General features: G+C 45.7%; 1 protein-coding gene across 1 annotated transcript in view; it reads right to left on the reverse strand.

The window, feature by feature from the left end:
• Positions 1-7,756, reverse strand: part of ube2f (ubiquitin-conjugating enzyme E2F (putative)) — a 70,569-nt gene extending 62,813 nt beyond the window's left edge. The window contains exon 1 of the mRNA XM_035411860.1: positions 7,522-7,756. The gene's annotated coding sequence lies outside the window, so the exon portion shown is untranslated. The remainder of the gene's footprint in view (positions 1-7,521) is intronic.
• Between the last annotated feature and the right edge of the window lie 863 nt (positions 7,757-8,619).

The following is an 8,619-nucleotide window of genomic DNA, read 5'->3' on the forward strand; positions in this document are numbered from 1 at the left end:
CTCTCTCACCTGGGGGGGGGGGGGGGGGGGGGGGGGGAGGGAGAGAGAGAGGGGGGGGGAGGGGGAGAGGGGGGAGAGAGAGGGGGGATGAGGGGGAGGAGAGAGAGAGAGAGGGGGAGAGAGGGGAGAGAGAGAGAGAAGGAGAGGGAGAGAGGGAGAGAGAGAGAGAGAGGGGGGGGGGATGAGGGGGAGAGAGAGAGAGAGATGTCAGAGCAGGAAGCATGCATGTATGCACACACATACACACACACACACACATGCATACACACGTACGCGCACCTACTGTACACACACACGCTATTTTTCGAATTATTTTAGCTTGTCCGCCTCACCATACAGTGTAAATTGGCAGCCCCAAGCAAAGAGCCGGCAGAGCATTAATGGGAGCGTTTCTCACAGGACGGGCCCAATCCTGCTCTCGCTTCCCACACTGCCCCATTCAGGTCACAGGGAGGAGGACGGGGGGGTGGGGGGTGGGGGGGGCAGGGGTCACTCAGAGCAGCAGACACACCCCGGGACTCCGCCCCCCCTCCTCGTTATCCCGTACCCCCCCCCCCTCCGCCCCATTCCTCCAGGAATGCCCCCACGCACAGAGAGAACAGCATCCGTTAGGCTAACAGTCTGAGGGCAGCAAAATACCCAGAGCCCATAGGGGTCCCCATCCACTGCTCACTACGCGAGCTCATTAGCATCTCATTTGCATCGCAGGAGCGTTCTCACCGGTTCTCACGCCCGCCCCCTCCTCCTCTCTCTCACTCACTCACTCACTCGAGAGGCCCGCATACGATTGGCCGGGCCCGGACCCAGGCCCCTCCCCACTCCTGCCCGCCCGCCCGATAGGTTCACGCCAGGGTCAGTCTGCCAACGGCAGAAGAAACGGTTTTTGAGAAAACCCGCTTTGACGGACGCTGTGATTTACATACGCTCTGCGGAGTTATTAATGTGCTGCCCTTTCTAAGCTCATTATGCTGGAGGATATGTGGGGCTGGTAATATATTCACAAGAACAAACGCTTCCACAAAAGGAGAGCCCCTGATCTCACATTTGGGACGCTCATGAATATTTGGGTATTTGGTGAAATATTCATGGCAGTCTAACTCGTAACACTTTAATGTTTCACAGTTTCGTATTTCATAAAGAATGCGTTTCAATGTATTTCATGTGTCTTAATTTGTAAACTATAACACAATGGTAAAGAGTCAAAGATCAATTCCAGAAGTAGCCTTATTTGCAAAGGTTACCTTGACAAAACAGACAGGAGGAAGAGGACGGTGACAGGTTATCATATGATGAAGGTGGAACTGTCCTTAACATCAGAGAAACTTTTAGAGCAACTTTAGTGGACATGCATCAGATGATCTTTTCTGGTATGCTTTGTTGACTGCTTAAGTGACTAGCCAAACAGAAATCAACAAACCCAAAAATAAAAATGTCTGAACAGTAATCACTATTCCAATGTTATCTTATGTAGTGATTCCTGACACATTCAAGGTTTGTTTGTGAGCCTTCATCGCAATCTTTCTAATGTCACACAACAGAGAGATAGGAAAAGACACAACGTTGCTACAAATACAGGATGTGAATGCCATTTTAAGTGAAGTGTATTTTTACTGGACGGTCCTCAGCAAGCAGAACGGCCACAGTGAACACGTTTCTGAATCGTTATTTACGGCTACTCTCTGTAAGAAAACTTTGTCACTTGTGGCTTGCTCCTGTGGGGGTTCAGGCCAGGGTTGTCTGTAAAGCGTATTGTGACAACCGCTGTAAAATACGCTATACAAATAAAATTTGATTGATTGATTGATTGCTTGATTGCTTGATTGATTGATTGATTGATTGATTGACTGATTGACTGATTGATTGATTGGTTGATTGATTGATTGATTGAAAGGTCAGGTAAACACAGCACCACTTTTAAGGCACCACCACTGCCCAGGGGTGCTATTCAAAGGCACAACATTCCACTGGAGAGAGAGGACCTGTGCCAAAGCAACAGGGGGTCACGAGTCCTTCCCCACACAGGGGCGAAATTAGCCCGGCGAGGTACAGCGTTCGTCAGGATCAGAGGGTTGCCGGTTCGATCCTTTTTCTGCGTCAAAGTGTCCTTGAAAGACACGGACACTTGTCACAGTGTAAGGTAATGAGAGTTGTAAATCCTTTAAAAAAAAAAAAAAAATTAAATAAAAAAAAAAAACTAATAATGGACCTGTGCCCAGGATTAACCTTTGTTCCTCTAAATATCAGGCTGTTAACTTCGCACAGTAACTCACTGACCTCGATGAACCCGACAACTCCGCTGACGGCACGCAGCGGCGCGGCCCGACCGACGTCTCAGCGCCGCGCACCGAAAGACATTTTCTCACAACGTACCGGGCGATACGAATCAGGAGCGGCAGCAGGGCGGTCAATCACCCCGGGGGCTACACCGCTCCGTCGTCTGGGGGGGGGGGGGGACTAACGGGGCGACATAGCTCAGGAGGTAAGACCGATTGTCCGGCAGTCGGAGGGTTGCCGGTTCAAACCCCGCCCTGGGCGCGTCGAAGTGTCCCTGAGCAAGACACCTAACCCCTAACTGCTCTGGCGAATGAGAGGCATCAATTGTAAAGCGCCTTTAGAGAAAAGCGCTATATAAATGCAGTCCGTTTAACGGAAGCAGGGACGGGCTGGGAAGGAGAGAGCCGGCGAGGTTCACGTTCCTCCCCGGTGTTTCGGTTGGAGGTGACGCCGACCGATCGCAGACAGGCTAACGAGGAGAGCGCCCGCGCCTGCTCAACGCAGATCAGACGCCCTAATTACGCACGAGCCAGCGACGAGGGAAGCGTCGCCCTGCCGGAGGCAGTCCATCAGAAGACGGCGAAGCCGCGCTCCAGAATTTAAAGCGAGCGGAAAGGGAAGGGGCTTGACGACAGGTAGCCTAATCACCGCAGACCTTTTTCCATTTATAAAACAAGTACCGCTGGACAGACCGTTTACCAACTGCAGGAGACCAGGAATACAAACAAACATGCACACGGGCTTGCATGCGCGCGCGCACACAAACGCCAACAGGACAGGGACAGGACAGGGTACAAAAGGCACTCCCCCAAGAACAACTTCGATTCATAAGGCAGTGAGATCTTGTTGGATTTTCAGCTTGATACAAACCAGGGCGTACGAAAGCAAAACATCAAAATCCACGATTCCATGATCAGATTCAAAATGTGTTTCCAGAAATCTGGATTCTTTTTCCAACTAAAAAAGTACATTGTTTACCAATGTCCCACAGGATATCTACACCACAATCCTGAATATCAAGATAGTTTTTATTTGCATATATCCATCAATCCATCCATTATCTATACCCCCTTATCCTGGTCAGGGTCACGGGGGGAGCTGGAGCCTATCCCAGCCTGCATTGGGTGAGAGGCAGGGATACACCCTGGACAGGTCGCCAATCTATCACAGACAATATAATATAAGTAGGCCTAAAGTAAACTAAAAAAAAACAAACTCATTTTCAACCTTCAAATTCAGAGCTCTATTTTGTCTATTTTTCTATGTGAACATTTGTTTATGCCATCTCAGTTCATTGAGCAGTATCTCTGATTAGGGTATGGCTTTATATCTGAGCTTTTCAATTCCGACAGTCTTTCCATTCTTCTCTTTGCCAAAAGCACTGTCATTTATCATGCCTTCCTGCTCAAAAAAATAAGTTTTTAAAATTGTTATGGCTGCATCTTACAGTGGTTAAAAGAAGCAGCAAAGAACCCAGCGAATTCAAGAAAGTGCTTAAGTCCATCATTCAGCTCGACCGGGCGACAGACCAGTTTACCCAAGTGAACTCAATGGAAACTCCATCTTGTTGAACTACGGTCAGTCAAACTTATAACTGCATGAGTGTACTTGTCAGTGATGCATGTACGTATGCATGCATGCATGCATATATATATGTATGTATGTATGTATGTACGTACGTATGCATGCATGCATGTATATATGTATGTACGTACGCATCCATGTATATATGTATGTACGTACGCATGCATGCATGCATGTATATATGTATGTACGTACGTATCCATGCATGCATGTATATATGTATGTACGTACGTATCCATGCATGCATGTAGCTATATATGTATGTACGTACGCATACATGTATGCATAGTGTGATGAAGTTCACATCCCTAAATCATTGGAGAACCTCAGGTTTACCGGTGTTCCACACGGGCCTAACTCCAAAGCAAGCCCAGAAACTGTTCCATGGTGAACGCTACCGATCACAACAGTCCCCTGCACTCAAAAAACACAACAGAGACTTCTGGGAAATTTGAAGAGATGGCATTTACCTCCACTCACCCTCAATCTAACCGCTAAAAACAGTTTCAGGGGTTGACTGGCAATCCCTGGGGTGATGATCCAGCAGCACGGACACAGGAAGCCTCTTACAGCGTCCATCAGCCAATCAGGGAGTCTGAGGTCGCCCAGGGAGACAGACTCTCTTGTGACCTCACCGCCACCAACACTACCATGACCAATCAGCCTCCCTTCACCCGAATGCACCAGCCCAGCTTACAAGCAACTTCCTCACCATGCTTCAGTAGGTTTCAGAAGGCTTAGAAAGGTCAAGTCCATGTCCGCCAAAACCCTTAATGGCAGACACAGCTCTGCGTTCTGTTCCATCTACACTTTGAGCTGCTGAAAGGCTTCTCTTTTTTTAAAATATTCTGTGTGCACCTTTTTAGACACCAGGGGGCCATACAAAAATTAAAGCTGGGGGGGGGGGGGTATTTTAGGATTCCAGGGATCCAGCGAGGTCAATCTTCAGTTTCCAAAAAGGACTCCTCAAATACTCCTTAATGTGTGAACGTGTTGTTATTTCCATCATTTTATTTCTTGTTATGCACAAACAGATCACTATCCTTTATGTGAATACAGATGACCGTCCTGCAGAGGAGAAATATTTGGCCTAATACCAGTCACGTTACTTTGACTCTGATTACCAACCCCCTAATGGCCTACCACCACTGCATGTTCCATTTACCCTATTCCATAATGTGAGTTACATTACAGATTAATTAAGGCATTATGTATATATTTGGCCATTTAGCGTCCAATGTTAGGTCTATTCCCTAAGCGGGCACTGTTTTCAAACTATTCAATTTCTTGCAATTTGTATTAATGATGATGCCTGATGTTTTATTTGTACATTTATGAACTCTTGCATATTTAAATTTAAAGCCTAAATTATTTACATATTCTTTAAAATAAGGTGACTGGAAATTAGCTAAAGGTTAATTTGCCACAATATCCCAGCAGAGGCAGGTACATCAACATTTGCATCAGAATATCTGTAGACAAGCTCAGGGTCAGTACATGACTGGCTTAGTCCTACCCTAATGTTCTGGGTAACTCAGCTACCTCCTCAGAGAGATCACTAAAAATTACCCAGGAGAAACCAAGACTAAAGAAATCTGAAAATTTCCCGGAAATTCAAGAGCAAATCTCTCAAAGACAGAACGTGAAAACTGTTCTGCTTCTCTCTGTGGGGAAATCCCAGAATGTCATCGACAAAATTAATTCTTTTTTTTTTTTTTTTTTTACACACACCGTAATGCTGACAGTCATGCTTACTCGTCTAAACAGCTGAGTAACACTTGCAAATAACTATCTGCGACACTGCCCATCAATTATGCTGGTCCCACTCCACTGCTCACAAACAACCTGACGAGCACGAAAAAAAACGTTCTCACCACGTCACTGGAACGTTTTGTCAACGTTATAACGTTGCCACTACACTGCAGCAACATTGCAGGAACGTTTTGCGTGAGCTGGCACTGAATTTAGCGGTGCGTCGGTTTCCAGGAACAATCTACTGGGGGGGGGGGGGGGGGTACAGTGAAGTGGACCAGGAACACACTTAACAAAACGGTCACTCGACCTGCGGATTGAAAAGGCCATTCACACTGTTGCTACCGCTGCCATCCATTTTCAGAAAATGGGAATTGGATTTCAGTTAAAGACGACGATACTGGGGACACGGAAGAGCCGCTCACCCTGGCCCTGCCGGGCTTGCACCGACCACATCTTTACACGAAAGGCCTTTTACGGCTGTCCCATTTTTACTTCAGTGCAACCGTCTTCTGAAAAAAAAAGTTTTAAAAAGTATACACATCCAATAACGATTATTTTGCGCGTTTGACAATAGCAGTAGTAAACTCCAATCAATGTGCTGAAACCACAGGAAACCCTTCTATTCTAGGGCAGCCGCCTACGTGTTGCCAAGGAAATGGCCCCGTGAGTGTGCATGCGGGTGCCCCGAGAGCCAGAACGCGAGCCCAGCCGGGCAGCTATCGCATGTCAGAGAGAGTTGCGACATTAGCGGCCAGCGCTGGCATTCCTGCCCTTCCCCCTCAGCTGCCCCTAGATCCCTTTACCCCATCAGCTGCCCCTACCTACCATTACCCCCTCACCTGCCCCTACCTACCATTACCCCCCTCATCGAGCTAACAACAGCACGTGGAATTAACCTATGCTGTGAGCTAACCCGGGGTGGGCACTCATGTCCCACACAGCGCACGAGGTCTGATAAACCGTAAGCCCCGGCAGGCACAGAACAGCTGCAGTACCAACAGCAGGGGGAGGGGACTGCATTGCACCACTGCGCGCCGCCCTGAAGCCTGCGTGCTTCAACTAGTGGCTGACAACTTCAGACGGCTTTCTACAACTTATGCTACATGCCACGAAAAAACAAGAGTTTCAGTAAGAATAAACACGCAAGGCAGTTCAAATAACAAAACAAAAAAAAAAAACTAGGGTAAAAATAAACAGGAGTAACGTCAACACGTCTAGCTTCTCTGAGCGAGCGCAGTCAAGTAAGTTTTTGTAAAGTGATGAACTAGCAAGTTGTTAATAAAGATGACATAATCTCAAAGCTATAGCAATACACAAACGGCTATTCCTCAAATTAACGAGTTATATGGTCCAATCCCCCATTCTTTAATCCACAGCGCCGGCTACTTTTATTGACAGCTAAATAGATCTAACGGTTTAAATATCGAAAGCTTGCTGGTCATCAAGCCAGCTACGATCTATCAGAATATGTGGCTGCTAGCTGTGTTGTCAGCTTCCTGGCACATTACATCACATTCTGAATTTTAGGTAACATGACTAGCATTCGTATTCAACAAAAGCATTTAACAGCGAGAAAATAAAAACACTATTTACAGATAACTAGCAAGCTAAAATCCAAACTGTGTAACATTAGGTAGCTAGCTACCTTCGTGATTCCAGCAGCGAGATAGTTAATGTAAGCTAGCTAGCTAACCAGAAAACTAGCACGCTGAGTAGACAGCTTCATAGCTAACTAGCACACTCACCTACTTTCGTTATAAGATATTTCTGTAACGATACAAATATCATTTACAGTATCCGTTCCTAACACGCCCATGTCCCCTTTGTTTTTGCTGAAATCAGCTGTGGAGTGATGTAATGACTCTCCTGTTGTTAGCTAGCTAAAACGCCAGCTAGCCATCTGTTTACCTGCTATCTCTGAGTCTGGTGAAACGCGCCGTCTTACACCATAATCAACAGTCCACGGAAACACACCCGGCCGCCACTGCAGCGCCTGCTGAATATTTGCACTTCGGGCGCTGGCGACTTCAAGATAATACTGTTAAATCCTCAATTGCTCGTCCAGATGGGGTTAAACTCTGGAGAACACCGCTTCTGCGGGCCAGTAGCAGAAGCGGAAGTGCAGTGATCGTTTCGTCTTCGAAATTCGACCGACCACGTTTTAGTAACCTCGTCGTAGTTCCGCTTTATTTTTTGGTTAGGAACAAAAACTGCAGCTCGATGTAGAAACACTGCACGTTGTTGTATTATTTTAACGCATGTTAATGTTTACTATTATTACAAATGACTAATTTTATATATATATATATATATATATATATATATATATACATATATATATATATATACATATATATATATATATATATATATATATATATATATATATATATATATATATATATATATATATATATGCCACTAAAATTAGTCATCATCATCATCATCTTTCATGAATTCAGAATTGTAGTATCATGCTCCATGCATCAAGGCATATCCCACGCGGATGCCACAGTATACAATATGTCACTTGTGCCCTATGTACTATACTGCCTGGCCGCCAAAGCAATCTATGCAGTATACATTATTTCATATTATATGATTGTCTTAGGGAAATGTTCACAGTCATGTATCGACGATGTTACATATAAATAAATGCAATGCAAAAATATGAGATCACTTCGAAGGGGGAAAAATGCTGAATGTCTCTTGCTGTAGCAAAGTTAGCATACGATTTATGTACACCGGTACACTCTGGCTCCCCCAGTGTGTGACTCATCCATAAAACGAGTGCTCCATTTACATGATCAAAACACCTTTTTTCCGCTATTGTGACTACTCCCACGGTAGGACTGACGTCACAAGGTTGCTTATGTAAAGGAAGAGCAAAGGCACGGGGTGAAGTGCTCATTGTGAAGAGGTTGAGTCAGACCAATTTTTAATTACTTGCATAACGGCATGTGGAGATGGTGAGAGTGGCGTGTGCCCCATTAAATCCAGAAGATT

Source organism: Anguilla anguilla, chromosome 3 (genome assembly GCF_013347855.1).
Source record: "Anguilla anguilla isolate fAngAng1 chromosome 3, fAngAng1.pri, whole genome shotgun sequence".
Taxonomy (NCBI): domain Eukaryota; kingdom Metazoa; phylum Chordata; class Actinopteri; order Anguilliformes; family Anguillidae; genus Anguilla; species Anguilla anguilla.